Source organism: Schistocerca americana, chromosome 2 (genome assembly GCF_021461395.2).
Source record: "Schistocerca americana isolate TAMUIC-IGC-003095 chromosome 2, iqSchAmer2.1, whole genome shotgun sequence".
NCBI classification, from domain to species: domain Eukaryota; kingdom Metazoa; phylum Arthropoda; class Insecta; order Orthoptera; family Acrididae; genus Schistocerca; species Schistocerca americana.
Window position 1 is genome coordinate 971,435,448 of NC_060120.1, and position 24,270 is coordinate 971,459,717.

The 24,270-nt window shown below is 41.3% G+C and overlaps 1 protein-coding gene across 1 annotated transcript in view; it reads right to left on the reverse strand.

Annotated features, from left to right (window-relative positions):
• The window catches only part of LOC124594580 (gastrin/cholecystokinin type B receptor-like), a 641,947-nt gene that overhangs the window by 181,533 nt on the left and 436,144 nt on the right, over positions 1 to 24,270 (reverse strand). The window lies entirely within an intron of this gene.

Below are 24,270 nucleotides of genomic sequence, written 5' to 3' on the forward strand. Positions count from 1 at the left end.
AAAGTGCCCAACTGCAATAATTCCCGAAAAGTTTGCGAAAAATACTCTGAAATTGAGTATACTTATTTATGCATACTGTGCTGTCTAAATGATAATTATACAGATATGCTTATTGTTTTTGGGGGATTTTATATGTATAGATTTCATGAGTGGTATGGTTTATCTTATTTAAAACATTTTCTGTGTATGTGAATATTGATATTTGAAGTGATTAGGTTTTGAGAGTTGTTATGTTCGATGCTCTTGCATATTGTATCAATTTAGGGATTAACTGAAAATACTTCAGGTACGATTAGTTTCATGGTAATTAGGAGTGTTTTGGGTTACTAGAGGTTATTCTATATTACCTATCTGTGCATTAAAAATAAACAAACATGTCTACTGAAGATAAGCAGGTTTGTGAGGCAGTAGTTGAAAGGAAAGGGATAGGACAGGAAGACAGAGATGGTTCGGGAATCAGTGATTATGGAGTGTCATTAGATAGCCCATTAGCACACTCAACTAGTTATCCCGAGACACCGGGACAAACGACGAGAGATAAGCCAATTTCAGAGGATGCAGATATACAGTCGATGTTAGCAGAGTTGCTAAAGGGGACCAAATCATTGGAGAAAGGTTTACAAGAAACTAACGCATCATTAGAGACACTGGACTCGCATTCGGGAGGACGACGGTTCAATCTCGTCTCCAGCCATCCTGATTTAGGTTTTCCGTGATTTCCCTAAATCGTTTCAGGCAAATGCCGGGATGGTTCCTTTGAAAGGGCATGGCCGATTTCCTTCCCCATCCTTCCCTAACCCGAGCTTGCGCTCCGTCTCTAATGACCTCATTGTCGACGGGACGTTAAACAACACTAACCTAACCTAACCATCATTAGAGAAAGGTTTACAAGGAACTAACGCATCATTAGAGAAGAGTTCACAAGAAACAAGAGAATCACTAAAAGGTTTACAAGAACATCACGCATCGTTAGAGAAGCGTTTACAAGAAACTAACGCATCGTTAGAGAAAAGTTTACAAGAAAACAATGCATCTCTAAAGGAAGATTTACGAAAATCATTAAGGGAAGATTTACAAGAAACTATAGCACAAGAGATCAAAACATCGCAGATGAAGATGGAATGTAGTCTGAAGAAGGAAATACAAGAATTAGAAGAACGACTGAAGATGGACATCAACGAGGGAGAGAGGAGGCTACAGAAGAGCATAGACCAAGTCCAGGGAGACGTGGAGAAGATGGAAGGAAAGTTAACAAAAAAGATGGAAGACGATATTGAAGAAACGAAAGCCGAATTGGGAGAAAGAATCAACGAAGTGGAAACAAATTGCAATCATCGAATCGCCAAGGTGACGCAAATGCAGAAACAGTGTAATGATGCGGTTAAGGGAATAGGAGATAGGCAAAACCAACTAGCTGTCAATCTGAGAAATGCTATAGCCGTGCAATGGGAAGAGGATAATAAGAGGGTTGCAATGGAGGTCAGGCAATTACAACAGGGACTGCAGCAATTGGAGAGCAAGACAGAAGAAATTGATAAACGAATTAGCAATGCCACTTTAACTGTTGAGGAAGGTAAAGTCGTTACCTTGATGAGCAGTGATAATCGGTACGTCCAAAATAATACAGGGCAGAAATTTAGACCAAAAGGAGGGTTGCACCCAATGATATTTATGAAGTGGTTAAAAGGAGTTTTCCCAGCACATCTTAAAGACTCAGACAAGATTCAATTTGCAATAGATAGAATGGAAGGTGAGGCTTTCACTTGGGGAGTCAGGAAGAAGGAAGGGACTACTAGTTATGATCAGTTTGAAGAGGAATTCTTGAAGAAATACTGGTCCAAAAGTCATCAGTGTGCAGCAATTGAGGACCTACTCCACCGCAAGTCACTTAATACATGGAGAGCAACGTTGAGAGAGTTTGCCGAACATTTGTGGGAATTGAACGAGACCTTGGAACAACCCCTGAGTGATGACGTAATGATATCAGCAATAAAAAGAAGAATGAGCCGGAGAATGCAGGAAACGGTATCCGGGAGCCTAATTAAAGATAGGGAGGCCTTGATGGAAATACTGGAACAGTTGGAATCTGTTCGATCACAGGAACACAATCAGGCTAATGATCAAAACCGAGGGGGAAGTAATTACCCAAGGAATCATTTTGGTAATTCATCAAAATATAGAGGAAGAGGTGGTGGCCATAGTTACAGGAACCATGGCAATGGTCAACAGTTTCACCACAATCATGGGAGAGATGATGATGATGATAATGACAGGAATTATGAGAGAAGAGGTGATAGACAAAGGGATCAAGAGGTACGAATTGAAGAAAGTTAGGTGTAGGGAGCTAGCAACTCTTTTGCTGGTATACCAAGTGGCGACTGGTACACTCCCAGCTGGGTGAGACTTTATTTCTAATTTCAAGTGTCACTCCTCTACCATCTTTCTCTATCCTTAGGTTAAGAAAATTAGTGTAGTAGTTAGGATTGGTAGTGGTCATCCAAGTAATTCAGTCAGGAACCATGTAGTAAATTTGTAGTAGTTGCTGTTGATGTAGAGTGTGCGATGTCAGAGAATCAATAACTTAAAAAAAAAAGCTCAGTTTACTGTGAGTAAATAACCAAAATTAATAATGCCAGAAGGAATAAAATGAGAACCATATCAGAAAGCGAATGTTTACATAATGTCGTGGTAAGCTAATTGGTTAAACAAGAATTTGGGTAATCTTATAGAGTTGTTTTATGAGGCATGAAAAGGTCAAACTGTTGTAAGAAAATTGAAGTAATGTATCAGCTTGTAAGTAGATGAACATATAAAGAAACAAATACACAAGGAGATAGTTGTTCGGATAAATGATGTGAAATATGATGAATGGAGAGGCTAAGCAGCCTGAAGTAGTATTTTTATGTGGTTATTGCAGCGAATATGGAGAGTTGATGTAGGTTGAAGATATATATGTAGTTGAAGTTGCTGTTAAGTTGAGGGAGTTATGTCGTAATGATATGTATTGAGTATGAGATATTTGAAGTATTGAATTATATGGAGAATTGATGTAGGTTGAAGATATATATGTATTTGCAGTTGAAGTAGGTGTTAAGTTATGTGTAATGAAGAGTATGGAGTATGAGATGTTTGAAATATTGAAGTATGTCATTTAGCACATGAGCAACATCTGTTCGCAAGTTATTTGTAGGTATACATGTTTATCTGAAGTATGCTGATAAAACAAGGTGTAACTAATGAATAATTAGTAATTCATGTATCCAATTAGCTATCAGAGGCAATTATGGTTATACATAGGTCAAGCTTTAGAAGCAGAATTCTGGCACTGAGTAATGAATGACAAATATCCATATAGTGGATTTAAATTAGTGTGAATGTAACAGGAGATATTGTACCTCTCATCTAAGCTTTCTTGATAACAATTCGCATATGGAAGTGATGTTTGGCAAAATGAAATGATCAGTAGTTTAAAATTTTTCATTGGGTGACCACATTAGTTGTAGTGTTGCAAATAATTATGTAAGACATGCTTACTGGAACAATGTAGCATTTAAATTTATGGAATCTGTAATGAACAAGTTGTGAATTTCTTCCTTAACTTTTATAAGTGTTGGCCAAGTGAGTTATAAATTAGAGTGATAGTAGTATGGACGGCACAAACCCCACTGAAAGGACGGCATACCAAAGGGGTAGCTGGCATTCAATGTATAAATGTCATATTTTGTCTCAATTTCAATTTGCTTGTGTTAAAGATTTAAATAAGTTGTGATTATTTCTTCCTTAACTTTTATATGCGTTGGGATGGGAGTTATAAGTTAGTGTGGTAGTGGTATGGACGGCACAAACCCCGCTGAAAGGACGGCATACCAAAGGGGTAGCTGGCATTCACCTAGTTGTTTTCTTGTCTTTGCTGTAGCAATAAGTTGTGAATTTCTTCCTTAACTTTTATAAGTGTTGGCCAAGTGAATTATGAATTAGAGTGATAGTAGTATGGGCGGCACGAACCCTGCTGAAAGGACGGCATACCAAAGGGGTAGCTGGCATTCAACTAGTTTCTTTTCTTGTGTTTGCTATAGCAAGTTATAACAGATATGTAGTTAATGACTCGTACACACCTTTGAAAGTGAAAAGTTTTTGGAAATTTTTGATAAGATAAGTTTATAAAAAAATATTTACCATGCTATGTTAAGTAAGTAGGACTGATGTTGTGTGTTATTTGGACAATGCCATATTTTTGAGATGTAATAACTTTTTGTAGAATATTATTGTAGAGGCAGCCCACTACCGGAGTCAAGGATTTTCTTGGTGATTGTAATTTCATTACTTATTTGCACTGTGTGTTTTGTTCATATGTAGTGATGTCTAATTCCCTAGCCAATTCTTTTACGCCTGTGGCCTCAAAGAAGTTTTCGAGGGCGGGGATGTAAGGGGTCCGTAGGCCCTTACTATAAGTTTTGCAACAGCACAGGTCGACAGGACATACAATCGATAGTGTGCGTCGGGTGGCGAGAGCGAGAGCGAGTGTTGAGATAGTGAGTAGTGTGTGGTATGCGCTGCGGGCCGAGCCGGGTGGAGGTCTGTTGCTGGAATGCAAGACCGCACCGACAAAGGGAGTGGCCATCGCCGCGGTTTAACCCCTTTGTGTTAGAAATATACGGGAAAGTGTAAAAGTATAATTAATAGCGTGATCAGTGAGATTTCTGTGCCGATATTTGTAATTACGCGTCTACCGCGCCGGCATCATCTGGATTGCAGTGTTGGATTACAGTGATTGAAATTACGTGTGACGATAATAAATAACGAAGAGGCCCGTGCTGTGATTAGCCGTTATTAATTTTGTACGACGAAGGCAGTGGCTGTCTCCTTACGTTGTGTTTTTTTTTTTTTGTGGTGAATATAGTTCGTTGATTAATGAAGCTGTGTTGTTGTTCTTCTTGGCACCAGTCATTCATTATCACAGCATTCGAGAAGGACAAAATGGAATGTAACAACTCCGTAGCAGGCCAATTCGATTGCCAGCCCCATTAGGTACACGGTCACATTAATTATTATCTATTTGGGCTGCTATCAGATCCCGATCGAGCAGGTTAAGTCAGTAAGATCAAACCGGAGTGTTACAGTGTTCAGGCAGCGAGTACGTCTGATAAAACGCTAATGAGGCAAAACATTACGACCAGCTACTCAACAGCGCGATGGTCCACCTTTGGAAGGTGATACAGCAGCGCTATTGCATGATATGGAATCGATATGTTCTGCGTAGGTTTCCGAACGTATACTGGACCTCTTATCTACGCACAGGTCACGTAATTCCCGTAAATTATGGGCCAGTTGTGTGTGTGGGCGTGAAGCTGACGCCCGTTGACGTCCCAGATGTCTTCCATTCGGTTCATATCAGGCTAATCTGAGACGACATTTGTACGCCATTATATTGCATAACCAAAGTGGCTCGATTCTGGCCCTATGACGTGGTAACATAAGATATTCAGCGATGGAAGTCACCCGTAAAAATGTTTATGTATTCCACAGCTGTCACGGTGCCTTCGACTACTGCCACACGTCCTCACTCAAGCTCAGGTGAATGTCGCTCACAGTACAATACTGCTTTCACAGGTCTGTGTCGGTGGTGCGGTGGATGTTTCGAGCAGCTGTTTGCCTGTGTAATGGCGTACCCGGACTCAACCATTGACGTGACGTAACAGCTAACGCAATTTATCCGACCAGCCGACAACTTTCCATTGACGCAGGATCGAATCTCGATGATCCCGAGCCAACTGTAATCGTAACTAACGATGTATTTGGGCGGACATGAAAACACTTAGGGGTCGCCTGCTGCGGAACCCCATGTTCGACAGTTTTAGCTGAACGGTCTGCTCCGAAACCACTCTGACTGCACTACTAGCTTTGAACTCTGTCGTCAGATGTGCCACGCCGCCTTAGGGGTGGGAAAAACGCACCGTTTAAAACCGATACCGGGATTTTTTTCTGAATAACCGGTATTTTTCAGTATTTGTTTGATCTCGGTTATAAGAAATGTATTTTTTTCACTGATAACCTAGTAAAAGAAACGAAATATCAGTTAGCCATACAACAATGCTACAATTTTTCTTTTTTAAATATACCTTGTCGGCACAGCACTGCTTAGACAATAACATGTGCCCATGTTGCCGTGTGACAGTAGCTTAAGGTACGTGTGTAGTGTAGTGGGTACGAATTGCAGCCATCTGATCTACACGTTACTTTCTCGTTCTCGTCGTAGGACACCAACCCTAATCTAGAAATATTTTTACGGAGTGACGTAGTAGCGAATAACAATGTTTCATTTGCTTTAAAAATTTAAAGATTTGTCTGCCATTTCTATAAAATAATAAAAGAAGAAGGGAATTATGGTAACAGAAAAAATAAAAACTTACTAGTAATTCATTCATAGTGTAGAATAAAAACAGAAAGTAACTGATCTACTGCCTCTGTCAACGTAGTATGCCCTAATCTACTTGTAGCCGTTGAAAACACTCAAATTAACACAGAATACTTCAACGTCAGTTTTCACCCTTTAGTATTGACTTTCGTAATAGCCAAACAGCGGTATGATCTGCTATTACGACTTGATTTCCGACCAGAGGTTCAAAAAATTAGAATCAATACGAGAATATTGGTAATTCTTTCTAGCAGTCAGCCAATCATCACTTTTCTAGAATAGCAACTAAAGGTGAACGAACTTCCTTTTATTTACATATTTAACTTAATATTTTGATTCATTCTGTCTTAAAACTGAAGGAGACAAAATATTTCAATCTTTCTTCGATTTCTATGTTTACTACAGGAAATAATAGTAATAATAAACAGAAAAACGGGTATTTTTGGAACCGGTTATATCGAGCGATTTTAACAGTAACTGGCGTCGAAGATAACCGAATATCGGTTATTTCAGTGATAACTGCCGTTTCTACGCCGCCCACTCTGCTTCAAAGACGAGGCAAGCATCGAATCTCCGCTGTCTATGGTGACGTGCTTCACATGGCTTTATTCATCACCCTTACACCACTTTCCGTAGATACTAATGGCAGTATCTTGGAAACAGTCACCTGCTTTGCCATTTTTGAGGCGATCCATCCCAAGAGTGTGCCACAACAATCTCATCTTTGTCAGTAGATTTACCCCACATACGGTCTGTATCACCTCTAGAATGTTTCCCCATTGGTCCTTCCTCCGCTTGTAAATTACTCTTAAAGTGTGTTAACACTGATGAATGAATTACCATATGTTCAACGTATTCCCTGATCACTAAGTGAAGTTGATTGATATCTTTCACCTTCATGTTTAAGATATATGTAATTCCTTATATTTCATTTGCTTTCATACGCTAGTATGCCCGTCGATCACAGCACTTCGCCCTTTTAAATTCCAAGCGCACAGTGAACACGTAAAGATGCCCACCAAATATGAAGCCTTGGCGAGAGATTTCGCATGATATCGTGCAGCCCACTAACTATCATGCGCCTCGTTCTTCATGACAATTCTCGGACTGCAGGGACTATGAAGATGCTCCTTCAGCTTTTTCGATGGGAAGTGTTTGATAACCCAGAATACAGCCCTTAATTGCCTCGTCCTGAGTCTCATATCGGCTCACATGAACTGTTGACTTTTAAGACAACATTTTCACACAGACAACGAACTGTAGACGAGCATTGGGAATTGGTGAAAAGCACAGGCGGCTGCCTTCTATGACGAGGGTATTGGAAAGATGGTAGAACGCTACGACAAATGTCTCTGTTGTAGCGATGACTATGTAGACAATTAGCTTTAGGGTGTAGCTAACTGTTGTAGATAAGAAATTTTTGATTTTCGCAGTGGTTTTCATTTCGCGATCGATCACAACGTGCTTTCTAAATAGCCCTCGTATATCGGATCCGTTGCAGGCGGACGAAGGGTGGAAGAAGTTTTGGAATATTCTAGGTGACCATCCTGGCATTAACCAGTTCTAGCCTATGTACTGTATGTATTGTATTGTATGTTAACCGGGGACCTAGAAACGACGGAGAGGCTCCGTCCCCGCCGCAGCCGCAGTGGTCCACAACCCCACGACGACTACCGCAGTCCCCTTCACCCCTCTGCTCCCCCACACCAAACCCAGGGTTATTGTGCGGTTCGGCCTCCGGTGGACCCCCCAGGGAACGTCTCACACCAGAAGAGTGTAGCCCCTATGTTTGCGTGGTTTAGTAATGGTGGTGTACGCGTACGTGGAGAACGTGTTTGCGCAGCGATCGCCGACATAGTGTAACTGAGGCGGAATAAAAGGAACCAGCCCGCATTCGCGAGGCAGATGGAAAACCGCCTAAAAACCATCCACAGACTGGACCTCGACACAAATCCGCCTGGCGGATTCTTGCCGGGGACCAGGCGTTCCTTCCCGCCCGGAAAGCCGTGCGTTAGACCGCACGGCCAACCGGCCGGGCATGTAGCCTATGAGTTGTGTAGGACTTCATACGCAAAGGCAAGGAGAGGTGGGCTACAGGGTGGTGTGGCAGCTGTCGTCGCAGGAAATCTGGACGGAAGCAGAAATCATAGCGATAAAGTTAACATAGTGAACAGAAGACTTACATAACTTTTATTTCTCCAAATCTACGAAGACTCATTACAAGTAGTGCAGCAAGAAATAGAATCTAACTGAAACAATAGCAACAAGGATGAGGCTCTCTGAACTAAAGCAGGGACGATGGTGTCGTAGCCGTGACTAGGCGGTAGCATAGGATCACATAGCCGTGTGCAAGTGGGCTTTGTGGCTGCCGCCGGCAGTCATATATCGTGGCGACAGATGGCGCACAAGCTATGAAGCCGCTGGAAGCGTGGCTCAGTGATGGTGCACCAATGATCCTCCAAAGCTCGCATGGCTGCTAAAGGCATCTCATGGAAACTTGTAACTCCAACTTTGAGACCCCCATGGGGTAGTATCGATAAGTGATACCACACTATGTAACACTTGGAAAATTTAAAAGGCAACAGACCCGGGTAGGAATAGTACCCAGTACCCAAATATCTGGACGGTGTGTTAATCACTGTGGCAAGCTGGTCGATTAGGTTACTATAGATGGGATAATTCGGAACAAGTACAAACTGATTTCGATGGTTTTGATGAATGGCTAATAGAGGGAGGAACCACATCATGTACAGTTCAGAGTGTAATCGTACCACATCTACAATCTAACTTTCTTCATCAGTTTATGTGAAATGAAGAATGGAGACACTGAAACTGTATAGTGTTTCCACTTCTATTATCTTTCAGGTAACGTGCCAAACATTGTACGAGGGCTGTTCAGTATAGAATGATCATATATTTTGACTAAAGTTCAGTCTTGATCACGTCATGTATGTTTTAATGATACAGGTGACCGGTTTCGGTTCTTTCTACAAAACCATCATTAGACCCTGGCTCCTTTAGGATGGTAGGCGGAGCTCTCCTCGCTGCTACGCAGTCAAGAGCTGGGTTCCAGATCGCACCCGACTGCAGTTGTGTAAAGAAATAGCGGAAGATGTAAATTAGGACGCACGGAGCAGGAGTCCCGCCTTAATTCTCCTCCATTCGATTTCTCGTTACTGTATACGTGTCATAGCTTTTTTCTTATTGGCGCGTTTAAGATGAAAAGCTCTGCGTCTTTTTGTCGTAGATTTACGTTTGTGTCGCTATAGGTATTTACTTTTTGCAACCTTATCGTTTACAGTAAAACCGAAGAAAGTTTCAGGTACTCTCTCTCTATTAGTAATTCTGAACAAAAAACTACATATGTCCTACTCCGAATGGTTTCTATAATAAAACACATTTAATATCCATTTTGTACGTTTTTCTTTCTTTTAATAAGTCGAAACTCACACTCTCCAGCGAAAACGTGTCGCAGTATTAAATTAAACTATATTTAATTTCCTACAAGAAAGGTCCTACTCATTTTTTTTCTCTAGGACTAATAATTTGCGTGAAGAGAGCTCAAGAATATTGAAAATCTCGCATGAAGCGCTTGCGTCTTAGGTGAGGCAGTTCTTGAAGGTCAACCTGAGGTAGATTCCAAACTCTTCATAGGCCACAAGTGTCCAATATCAAACTGTTCGACTCTACTTCCTCTAGACTACTGTGTTGCGTTGTAAACAATAACAGTGTTTGAACAAAACAGAAAATAAGTTACGATCTACAGTGCATGTATTCTCTCTCTGAAACCGTTCGGAACATAAGCTTTTTTGTTCAGAATCACTAATACTGTTACCCCTCATACCATGTATCTCCTGAGTCAGTCTGTCTTCTGAGCACATGTTTCGAAAGAGCTGCAATACATTATGATGTTATAATTAAAAAAAAATTGTAGTCGATTGTAGAAGTATGGTTGAATGATAGAAACAGTGTAATACGCCGTATATGGGATACTGAAACAATGTTTTGCTGCTTCGTTTTTCGGGAAATAAAGCCCTTAGACAAATATATACACATGAGATCACCGTTCTTGATATTTATGCTCACTGAATTACGTTATGATCACCTTATGTTCTTGAGAATTGGCAAAATACAGAAAGGTTTCTGCAGCGTAGTAATTACCATCCACAATTGCGGCCTCCTACATATTTAAATGCTATGTAGTGAGAAACAATTTAATTGTGACTAATTTACTTCGACAATGACTGATTTACTTCGACAGTGATCAATCGAACAGTCAAACAAATCAGTAAGCAATATATTCTGAAAATAACATGGTGATGCACGTAACTTTGACGAATACGTAAATTTCGAAACTGTCAGCTTTCGATAATTCATACATTTGTGGAAAGTTATAGAATACGCACATTGCGTTTTGGATTAAATAAAAACAGTTTCGACTGGATGAAATTGAATAGATTGCATCTCAGACCGAATTTTAACTCCTAAATCACACAAACTACTGGCGGAAACTTCAGTTTTAGATTTTTGTATGGCTGAAAGTATATTTAAAACTCGCAGGGTCATGTTGAGAAAAAAAGACAACATCACAGTTTAATATTTTCCTTAAGAAGATGATCGACAAAAACTACTTTGAGCTATCGGAGATGTGGATGCTGAGTTGTATTTATATAGAAAGTGATTGTCACAAGGAACTAGTGACGTTAATTTAAAGTTGTCAACAGGTGTTCGACATTTAGAGTACATTAAAATAATTATCAGTGACCTACATAAATAAAGCCAGATATTTTGAAAAAGATGTACTACATTTTGCACTGAAAAACTGAGAAGTGAGCAGCTTACCGGCCGTTTTCCGAGAAAGTTGTAATTTTTTATTCTGGCGGGCTAGCTCCCATATTAGAACTATAATGTACATGCAGCATAGTTGGAGTAAGCTGTAGCAGTAACCAGCAGAGCTACACTTTACTGAGACTGGCGTCCTCCAATGATTAATACAATTCATTCCACAAAACTCATCGTGTAAAGTTCCTGCAGAGATTCTTCGATGAACCTGGACATACAATTTAGCTATTTCCTACTTCACTGATATGATCAAGAACAAGGATAAGTACTTGTCGCCAGGCATGACTGCACGTGAAAATTCTGCCGGGGTTTCGAAGGACGGGCGTGAAAGGGAAGATTTTAATAAACATTATCGTTTACCACTGAATGATTTAAAAGCTGTCAGTAACGTTTGCCATAAGGCCTGTACCGCACACTGTAATGGAATTAGTCAGTGTGGAGAATCCTACACAGATTAGTTCACAACACGATCCAGTGAGATCTATTTGTAATTCTCCATTTACTATAATTCTGATGCTTTAAGTTATCAATTTCAATGTGTAACTTGTTCTGTACAATAATTTGACAGTATTTGTAAAACAAATACGTAACTATGATAGAAATTCTTTGGATGTAAATAGATGTTGTTTAACATCACAGTACCGCGACTTCTTCTACGTTTGTGCTTCTTGTCGAGTTAGTGGTGGTTGTTGGGGGATGTCTGGAGTGAGTTGTTGTTCTGTCAAGTTGCGTAATGGTAACTGAAGAAATACACAGTTAGCAGTGAGAGTTTGTGGAAATATGAAAGTCCGACATATGAAATGAAGAGATGCAAAATACCAGCTGGAAGAAACAAAACCCAACAGCGTTCAAACTGAAAGACATAATGTTTCAGAGAATCACAATTTTCAACGAGCCACGGATGCAACATGGAGCATCAAGAAGCAGATATTGAGCGACTTTCGTTTTCGCCTGTTTATTAGCTGCACACACCTACCGATGTAAACTAGAAAAGTACCCTTTCTCTGAACTTTTTTTTCGATTGTTTAGCGCAACAATAAAAATGCTCTGGTGGAGAAAATATTAGTTCTGATGCTCATCGTCATCAGCAGTCACAACAACATCGTAATCTTCCTGAAATGAATCAGCTTTGAATAGACCTGCTGGCCAGAATGGTATTTGAATAATGCTGATCCTGATTACGAAGTCAAAGTTTTAGACGTGCACTTTATCCCTCGGCCACGAAATTCTGTTGTAACGCAAAGCACAAGAGAGCTGTTAAAATATCATGCCCGACTTCCCGTACCGGCGTGGTAGGCATTAAAGAGAATCCGCCTTTGCATTGTTTGTCGAAAACTACCTTGGCTCGTTCTGCCGAGAAGGCTAATGGCTTTCATCTCTATAATCTCGTTAAGAGAAGCGGCCTAAAGAAGAGAAGTGCCGCGGAAAGGAAGGCAAACGCCGAGAGATAAGACGTAGATTTCAGAGTTTATGTCAGTAAAATATGTTCGCCTTCTGCTAAATAAATTTAGAGAACAATATCAACGAAGGAGGTTAGCTTTGTAAATTTGAAAACATTTCACCTTCATAGCAATCCACTACTAAGTTAATACTTCAACACTTGAGATGATTTGTTACAAAGCAAAATTTAGGCAAGATACCTGTGTGGTGCGAAAATTGGCAAGTGACATTTCGTGAAGTTGTATTCCAACACAAATATGTAGCACATTCATTTGATTACACATATAGAACCATGAATTATTGTTTATCCCAGGGCAACTCACAGGCGACCAATGTACAATTTGTTTTGATGAAACCATGTAAAAACCATCTGACGATGAATTGTGAAACATTCGAAACCGGTCACAGTTCCTTTTGAATAAAGTAACCTAAAAGCAATTTATGACTGGCTGCTGTACACCATCAACAATTTATTACAAATATAAAGGTGTCCATTAATTAAAGACTATGGATAATTATTCCGATCAATTTATACTGAAACCATCACAAAGAAAATGTTGTGGGGCATACTTAGAGTATGTAACAAATATAAATAGACAGCCTATTCTACGCTTGTCCTCTCTCTCCTTCAGCACCAGCGAGCGTTATGGGATCCCAACAAGACAGTATTGACGGAGTACATCAAAAAGAACATAGAAAGGCACTTGGTTTTTTATTATCCCTAAATAGGAGAGAAAATATCACGGACACGTCACGCGATCTGTGATGGCAATCGTTAAATCAAATGCGTTTTTTGACGCAGCGAGATCTTTTCACGAAGTTTCTATCACCAACGTTCCTCTCAGAACGCCCTGTCTGACAAAACATAGTGAAGCATGGGAGGATGTCAACGTAACTTACACATAAACACCATCAATGGGCATGTAAATGATTACATAGCTGCACGTCTCTGTAACGGCTACCAGAGAATACTAATAATGTTCACGTTGAGTGCTGCTACCAGTTCTGGTAGGTTTCATAAAGGACGTGAACATTTATAGATGTTGAGTCATCGCTGTGAAGGACACGCAGATGCGACGTACTCGTACGAGACAGCGTTATCAGCTCCTGACAGAGCTTGAAAGATGTCCCATTCTTGGTCTACATCTACATCTACATTTATACTCCGCAAGCCACCCAACGGTGTGTGGCGGAGGGCACTTGACCGTCTGCTCTAATCGTGATATTTCCAGATCTGTCATGCATTCAGATGTGACTGTAGCCCGACATAGGTCTACAATACTTGTCGTGAAGGTTACGGTCGACCAGACCTGATCACGACAAGCGATAATCGATGTACTGTGCACCAAACACATCGTAATCCATTCACATATGCGACTGCCATCCGAAAGAAGTATTGGACTTCCTGCAACATTCTGTGTCGGTGACTAGCAGCAACCGGACTAGCGAAATACCACCCGATTCAGATGGTTCAAATGGCTCTGAGCACTATGGGACTTAACATCTGAGGTCATCAGTCCCCTAGAACTTAGAACTACTTAAACCTAACCAACCTAAGGACATCACACACATCCATGCCCGAGGCAGGATTCGAACCTGCGACCGTAGCAGTCGCGCGGTTCCGGACTGCGCGCCTAGAACCGCTAGACCACCGCGGCCAGCGACCCGATTCAGAGACTAGCTTTAACACCACGACACAAACGGCTGCGTGAGGAGTGATACTGTGGAGACCTTGGGAGATGTCCCATTCTTCCAATGCTTTTGAAAGGCATGGAAATGTTACTCCTGGCTTATGATGTGGGGAGCCATCTCTGCTTCTGACCAACCTTGACTCCCTCGGCGAACTACCGAAACGAATTCTGTAGTTTTCGTTGTAGAGAATGCAACAATACCTATTGCCTGGAAAGGCGAAATGGTGACGCGGCTGTGCCAGGAACTAGGTCACGTGAAGAGGTACAGCGATGCTGCGGTTAAACTAGCGCCCAAGAAGAAGAACCAAGAGCGTCACAATAAGTATGTGGCCTATGATATGGATAAATGTATTATCAGGCAGCAATTTCTATGGCATTGCGAACAGTAGAAACAAATATGAACTTTGCGAAAACTGCGCAACTTTTGTCAAACAGAAATGAGCTTCAAAGCTAGCAAGGTAACCTTTAGAGGCAATGTTCTGTCTATGGATTTTAGTTTTAGAAGGTGTCAAAACTAACGTTTTGATTTGTGCGGACGAGAGGGCATTGCTGCTAAAAGACCATACTTTCTCAGGTTTTCCTCAGAATCTAAGCGACCAGTAAGTTAGTAACATAAAACATGGATTCACACGCAATATACGGTAAACAAATGCTTGCAAAGTGATAGTGTGCGAGTAGTATTGTCAAACAAAACTGCCGGTCAGAGTTTAATTGTTCTTCATGGAGGCGGAGACAGGTGTATCATAGCTCAAAAACCTAAACGTCCGACTATCACTCAGAAACGGATAGCAAAAATTTTCATAAATACGTCGAAACCTAACTTATGCCAGGCTTATTAGCAATGTATTTATCCATTGTAATCACTCGCAGCTTATTTACCCACTTTGCATACTTCTGGCCATTGTAGGTGTTGGACATGTTTGACTGTAGTAATGTTCAACTATCTTTTTTCCATAATGCGGGAAGAATAAAACACTCGGACACTGCCATTGAAGGGCTTAGCAAAATTTCTTCAGGTTTAACTCGGAAAGTGCCACCCCGTGCGGCCGCGTGTTTCGCACATGTCTTGCGCCGGCCCTGGATCCAGTGCCAATATTCAGGTTATGAAGGGCCAGTTAAACCAGCTCCGGGCTAGCTCGTTTCAGGTTAGGACACAATGGCGTCAGGACGCCCTCCTCAACCGAATCAGTGCATGCATCGTGGCCAGAAGTGGATGCAACGACGTAGCAATGGGCGGGCTCTTATTGCCAAGTTCTCTGTAAATTTGACTCGACTTTGTAATCAGAAAAATAACATCACACACCCTGTGATGAATCGTTTAGTTCCCTCCTTCCCTTCTCGGTGTTTACCGTTTTTTAGTCTGACCTACATAGCAGAAATGACCATCGTAATAAGAGACATCAGACTTAGACGAAAATAATGTTGTATTCATTTGTCTCACGTACTATTCGAGAGCGGACTCACGTACTATTCGAGAGCGGAATAGTTAAGAAAAAGTCCGGAAAAGGTCCTATACTACATCTACCAAGCACTTAGGTATCAACTGGAGAGTAATCACGAACAAGTAGAGGGATAAGCAGAAGTAACTGTTTCATGCAGTAATACATTGCAAGCTATCAGCCGTTGATGGAGCTGGCACACTGAATCATTTTCCACTACGTCTCGTCCTACACCAGGAATGATCTTTTGTGTAAATTTCACTCTGACAGTGGAAATATTCTTCAATTTTCTGAAATTGCAGTCGGCGGTACAAATGGTTCAAATGGCTCTGAGCACTATGGGACTTAACATCTGTGGTCATTAGTCCCCTAGAACGTAGAACTACTTAAACCTAACTAACCTAAGGACATCACACACATCCACGCCCGAGGCAGGATTCGAACCTGCGACCGTAGCGGTCACGCGGTTCCAGACTGAAGCGCCCAGAACCGCACGGCCACAGCGGCCGGCTCGGCAGTACATATTGCGTTTATAATGATATCGGTGAATCATGACTATTACTTGGCTAAGCGAATTGGAGACCTGGCCACGGTGGCACCACTGTCGTATTCACAGCCGTGAAACGGGAAGGGTAGGCACTAAAATTCGAACATTCCAGTACTCTTAGAAGTGGAGCGTTGTCATATGCGACACGTCTACATGTCAATCTCCTACATACCACAATAACTAAATTTTGGTGTGCACACTGATTTGACAATGGTTTCAGAAACTGTAAATCTGACCACATTTATTCAAAGTGGAATCTGTTTAAATCCATATGTCCTTTGAATAAGACATTGGCCAGTTTAAATCCGATCCATCTTTTTTTTCGTAAAAACATACTGCAGCACGTCCTTCTTTAAACTACGTTGTCTTGTTCGCACTCATGCCGACTCGTTTAATCTGTCACTTGAAATCAAATACCATAGCCAGAATAATTTTTCTCGGAAATTAAGTGCTAGCTTTGAGGCCCAGCGCTTGGCTACAAAAATCGTCAAATTTACTAAATTTACTCATTTTTAGAAATATCGTATAAAATTGCCTGATAACAATTTTACTACATAATTTATAGAATATTCAATGAGTGCACATTTATTCTTTTCCTTTGGGTGAATACTTGCACTTATCATACCTGTGGTAGTTCGAACATCTTCGAATTACCGATCCTGAACATTTTTCTGGTGCATTTCCTCACCATTCCCGTCAGCACTGTCATATTTTTCTCCTTCTCACCTTCGCCTCTAGAACTGAACGGAAAGGGAAGCCCTAATAATTTGTAAAATGGGAGGAATTTTCTGCCATGCTTTTAACAATGATTAGAAGAGTTTGGATGTAGACGTAGACATGTGTAAAAAGAAAAGCGAAGTACAAATCAAATGATTTTATGATTCTGACCTTACCATGTGTGCTTCCAGTTCAACAGTTTGGGTAAAGTATTTTATTTTGAATGAACTGAGGGAGGTGCTGCTAGAATCGTAACAGATAGTCCATACGTAAGTATAACAGAAATGAACGAATAAACTTAGAGAACCTGCATTCAACAAAGGCTGTGGGACCATTTATACTGGAAACCTCATATATTTTGCGTAGGGATAATGAGAGCAACGTAAGATGGATAAGAGTGAATTCAGAGGATTACAGAAAGTCATTATTTCTTCGATTAGTAAGCGAATAGGGCAGGAAATCGCTAATACTGATACAAAGAGTCCTCCACCATGCAACATACAGTGGCCTGCAGAGTACACAGGATGTATCGTAAGTAATGGTGTAAAAGCATGTAGCTGAAAGTACGCGATAGTAGAGGCAAGTAAGTCAGTAAACGTTAAGTCCGCAAAAACCGCTTACGAGATAATTGCGACTTCGTGGATAGCAGCCACTAATGACTTGATTCTGCGTAAACATGGCATACCGGTCCGTGGTGTGATCTCTGTTTAAGTTGTCGAGACTTGGACTTGTAAACGGAATGGATACGACAGTTCAGTAAACAGTCAGAGTGACATTCATTTCAGTTGTTTCCAGAGCATATGCTGTGTAGTATTAGTGTCGGTGGTTCCATGGAACATTAAAGTGAGGGGGAATATGTGGATATTCATTTCATGCATGGTAGTGCTAACGGCAATGTATGGGAGGGTACATACTTGTACCAAAAAGCATACCCTGCCCGAAGGCACCCGGAGTCAAACCCTTACAAGGGTGCATCAGAGCCTCCTAGATAGTGGGAGCTTTGCTCATGCTACGAGAGCAGGTAGGCCTGCATTAATTACACCTGTGCTTGAAGATGTGGCGCTGGAAACAGTCGAACACTCTTCAGGAATCTCGGCAAGGAGACATGCCACACATATTCTTGGAATGAGCCACATTAGTGGTTGGGGAACAATGCATCAAATGCAGTGTACCTGCAACACCTCCAACGTGGTCAGCATCTTGGTGAGGCTAACTCAGATCGTAGACTATTATCAGTGGATGCAGCAACAAGCTGTATGCAATCCTACACTTGACAATAATATTTCATTTACAGATGAAACAGGATTCATTCGTGACGATGAGTTTAATTACAACACTTCTTACTCACGTTTGGAGTCATCTAGGCCCCAACCCACATACTGTGTATGAGTCCCAACATCAGAAACGTTTCTCTTTGAAAGTGTGATTAGGGGTACTAGCTAGTCGTCTTACTGGAACGTACATGTTGCCAAACAAATACATTGGATGGAATTACATTCGGCTTGTGCAGCTTCATCTTGCTGGATTAAATGAGTACCTTCCTGTAGAGCAACCCAAGAGAATATGGTGCATGAATGATGGAGCACCGGCACGTTTTGCTGCTCTTGTGAGGCGACATCTAAAGCGCCGACATGGCCAAAGATGGACTGAGCGAGGAAGACCTGTGAAGTGCCGTCAAAATCATGTGATTCTGAAACCTATGAATTTCTGCGTCAGGGGACACGATAAAGGTGCAGTGTACGCCACTCCAGTTACTACGGTTGAATAATTGGAGAACAGGACTTTTCAGTTTCTGTCAAGAATTTCGGAATTATCCAGGAATGTTTGAAAGGATTCGAAACACATTGCGCGACGAATACAGGCCTGCAGCCGTGCCAAACGTCGATGTTTTGAACACAAACGAGTACAGTCACGTAACCGTCACTATGTTAATTCTAAACACCTGTACCTTTACCCAAGCATCTCTAATGACTTTTCTTTACATTGTACGGTAATGGTACCTTTTCCTAACTGGGATGATGTTTACACGGGATCAAGTCAGTGGTGGCTGGAAACCACAAAGTCGTAATTATCTCACAACTGGTTAGTTTGCAGTCTTAGGTTACTGAGACTTTTTTTTATGCTTCTAGTAGAATAGCTTACTCCTGTAAGGAATTATCTGTGCAGAAATTCGTGACGCATATTCTAGTATTAGTGCTCCCGAGCTATTCAAACGAATAAGTGCTACGGAGAGCTCGTCTCCGACAAAGACAGGAATGTTCTAGAGTATCATTATACTTAATTGACTGATTTCCGATTTACAAGGGCATCATCAGACTGTGACTATCATCGTAAAAGGGAATACAGTACTCGTGAACAACGGTGAAAAAGGAGAATGAATTGCCGGCCGCGGTGGCCATGCGGTTCTAGGCGCTCACTCCGGAACCGCGCGACTGCTACGGTCGCAGGTTCGAATCCTGCCTCGGGCATGGATGTGTGTGATGTCCTTGGTTAGTTAGGTTTAAGTAGTTCTAAGTTCTAGGGGACTGATGACCACAGATGTTAAGTCCCATAGTGCTCAGAACCATTTGAACCATTTGAGAATGAATTGAGTAAATCTAATCTGTGACAGTACGACACTAACGTAATTGCAATGGTTAAAGGTAAACAATACAGTAAATAATGAAAGAGGAACATCGAGAAAAACACAGTGTTTGTGTGTGTGTGCGTGTGTGTGTGTGTTTGTGTGTTTGTCCAAGAACGAGTTAGGAGAAGAGGAGGAGAACATGAACATGTGCTACGAATCACGCTTAACGGTACACAAGATGTACCTTTGATAAAACAACAACATAGCTTACACAACAATTTAAATATAAGTGGCAAAATTTGAGACTTGCTTGAATAGGTATTACTTTTGGAATGTGTGTTTTCAGTATTGAACACGATGCGAAACACTTAATCTAAAACGCACATTTGTAAGTGTTGAGAATTGCAATAATTAAGCGAAAGGCGTATAGAGGGTGACCCACTTAAACGTTTCAGTGCTGATATCTCTGGAACGACTACAGATATTGAAAATGGGGTTTCAGGGGTATGAACGTAAGGCAGGGTCTCGCCAAAGTAAATACTACGAGAATTCTAAAATGGAACTAAATATTTTTTTCAACACAAACTTGTGTTTTTTAGACACCCAGTATTATTTCTTACGCAGTAAGTAACATGAAAAATCCGAAAAAGGAATGGCACTGATTGCATCGCAATACGTCACTTACATCCTGAAAAACTGCAAATCGAATATGATGCTTGAAATAAACGAAATCCGCCGTTATTGTACATGCCGAGACGCCAGCGCGAACCTCGTGTTGCTCATAATCATGATGTAATTGACGTACCACGATGCAACAAACGCTGTACTTATTGTTTACACTGTTATTAAGAGTATTAGAAACATACAGATGTCCGGTCGCACACAATGAAAGATAAGGAATGGGTTTAATCGTTCGTGCTCTATTGATCTTTACTACAGTGCTAGAATAGACATAACGGTAACGAAAAACCGAATATCACCGTCCAGGGTAAACATAAGTAATTGCTAATCAAGGATCTAACAGATGGGTAAATGATAGTTGTACGTAGCTGTGTGACGAGACATCTGTATTGTTTCTAGCCCACTTAATAACAACTCAAATGGCTCTGAGCACTATGGGACTCAACTACTGTGGTCATAAGTCCCCTAGAAATTAGAACTACTTAAACCTAACTAACCTAAGGACATCACACACATCCATGCCCGAGGCAGGATTCGAACCTGCGACCGTAGCGGTCGTGCGGTTCCAGGCTGTAGCGCCTTTAACCGCTCGGCCACTCCGGCCGGCTTTAATAACAGTGTAAATATCAATAAGCACAGCGTTTGTTGCTTCGTAGTACGTCAATTACATCGCGTTTACGAGCAACGTGGGGTTCATGCTTACATCTCGGGATGTGAAATAACGGCGCCTTTCGTTTGTTGCAAGCGTCAACCATGCTTTGCACTTTTCCGGAATATAATTGACGTGTTGAGATGCAACCAGCGTCATTCTGTTTTTGATTTTTCATATTATTGATTGGGTAAGAAACAATACTGGGTGTTTATTGGGAAAACATAAGTCTTTGTTGAAAACAATATTTTCTTGCATTTTAGACTGTCACATGGTATTTACTTTCATGAGACCCTGTGTACATTCATACTCGTGCAAGTCGTTTTCCAATATGTGCTGCTGTTCCACAGATATTTCCACTAATAGACTGAAGTGGACCACCCTGTGTACCATAAATCAGCAGGGCATACACCAATTTGGAATATAATGATAAATATACAAATAAATACAAGGCTTAATGGAGGAATATAATAGAAAAATTGTAGAAATGCGGGGCTTAAGTGAAGTTTAGGAGAGGGGCAATATCTACCGGAGGGTGATCATTTAGCATTAGTTGATGACTGTTTGTCAGATTTTACTGAGCTGCGAAGGTTAAATAAGACTCAGTTTTCCGCCGTAGATACTCTTGCGAGAAAGTTTATTATTTGTCATTAACAAATATTTAGCCGTCCTATCAAACTACGACGCAGTATCAGTTAACATCTTCTAAGACACTTCTGGCAGCTCATAATTTTTTATGCAGTAATAATATCTCTGCAACATGGCGAATGTCCTGTCCGACTGCATTGTTTACCACGCACTCCGAGCAAACTTAGCGTTTCAAGGAGAAAGATGAACTTCCAGATGTGAAACGGGAAAAACGACCTTGCATTAGGGTCGTAAAGAGTTCAACGAGCATAAAAAGAAAACGTCATGCACCAAGACTCGCTTTATCGGAAGTGGTAATCATCAAGGCGCACACAAAACCCCCGCAGCTGCTTTTGAGCAACGTACAACGTCCGTGAGAGACAACACTGACGAATCTCCTAGGCCAGTCGTCAGACTGCATTTGCTGACGCCCGTACTGTTGACTCTATACATACTACAAATTAATGTCCTCTACCGCGTTTTTCTGTCTGTAAGTTAAAGCCGTAGGGATTATTTTGATACGGTTGTCATTGATACATAGACTGACATGAAGGGTTTGTGTGTGATTTTTTTATCGCCACGGTAGACAAGTCGTAGGGTTGTAGAGAGTACCCTTTCGAAGCCATGAAGGGTTGCCAGTCGTAGCATAAATGAAGGAAAGTCCTAATGCACACCTGAAACGACGCAGATGTCGAAGGAGTACAGTATCACGGTATAGTTGAGCAGTGGCTGTATTGTGATCAAAGATTTGGACTTCAGTACACCCATGAAACATTATGCCTCTCTGTACCATAACAACTGGACCACCGATACGATCTTGTGTGATAGCGCTCGTGTGTGCATTATGTACCCTCGTAAAGGGAGAGGTGTGAACACATAATGCAGCCAGGAACACCGTCGGACACGATCGTTTTGGTGATCCAGATATTGTGATTTGGAGACGCACAGTGTTGAACGGGTAGACTGACCTCCAAATCTCTGAATGTAGTATGCTCAACGTTTCTCTGACACTGAACTGCTTCGCCGTGTACGTCCTTTGAGGGATACACTCTGCCCAGACTTCATTTTTGCGGATGGCAGTGCTCGACCGAATCGGACAGCGCAGGTGCAAGAACTCTTGGAACGAGAGGATATTCAGTGAGTGGACTGGCATGCCCCCTACTTAATTCCCATGGAGCACTTGTGGGATGCAGCTGGGAGACGTACTGCAACACTTCCGAGCTAGTGGGGGAATGGAACGCCCTACTACATTCCCTTCTTACCAACCTTGTGACCTGCGTGGAAGCACGTTGCAAAGCGTATGCTTTCGTCCATGGCGATCACACACCGTATTAAGAACCATGACCCGTCTTTTGTAGTGTCCAGTGAAGCATCATAAATCTCGGTTGCCTCACTGTAATTCTTTTGTCTTTGAATAAAAGTGTCATTTCTATTCGTCTCATTGCGTATTTCTTTGCGTATTACCTTCTGTACTATACTGTAGCAGTTCTTCCTGTGTATGGTCCATGATTTTTCCAGTGATGTTACTTGGCACTGACACATCATGGGGAAGCTAGTTTCGTCCATATGCTTTGCACACCAGTGTAGTAATTAAATCAGTGGCTCTCTATGGAACCGGATAAATAAAGATACCGGAAGAACTGGATAAAAAAAGGGAAGAAAATATTCAATAAATTTTGGGACCAAGAACAAAAAGCAGCAGGATGAAGGGGAAGAACGAAGATTTAGGCAGAGAAGTAACAGAAAAATACAGACACAATTACATAAATAAGCGTAAAATTTTTCAGTCATATTCACAGGATGAACGATAACACATAGACTGACATCACCGAAAGAAAAACGGAAAGAAAACAGTTAAATAGTCACATGGAACAATGCAAAAATCAGGTACACAAAACATAAAGAAGACCTTTGTCAAAACAAGCTGGAATTCAAATACGGATAGAGACAATTGGATTCGTGCAACACGATCTGGGAATAGAGCTACACTGGTCCTCATCTTTGAGGCCATCGTGCAAGTGGGCTAAGAACTTGCGCTCCTATCCCCACTCCTTCACTGTCTTTTACCAAAAATCGCTCAACATTTTCGTGTGCAATAGTTTTAACAACGAAAGGAGACTCTGGCAGCAGCAGCTAGTATAAGAGACGATCACAGCTATGACAAAGCAGCGTTATTACCGTTGGTAGTAATTTACACTCCATATTTCATATAATCGTGACAGTTATGGCGAACATGGTAATTTCCTAATACAGAAACTGTCGGTGTTTATCGGTTATATGTATAGGCTGTACAAAAGTCTATAGTCTACACCATCTTTTAGTATTTAGAGGTGATAGGAACTCTTGTCTATGTAATAAAAATGTCACAGGTGCACCGTGTACCTGCTGGAGGCCCATGGAGATTTTAATTCTAGTGAAGTTCAGAGACGTACAAACTGCCGCATGATGAATATTGTTTTACAGGTATTGCTGAAAACTTTGTCTCTTTACATTAACGTAACCTGGCATCATCTTTGTGTGTTAATGATTGTGTAACATGTTTAAAACTACGAGGTAGGTATTCCACAAACAACGGCTGCAGCTTCATCCATACGGCCAACCAGTTATTCTGGAGTAATTATCGGTGTATGGTAGGCCAAACGCGTCATCTCCGTTC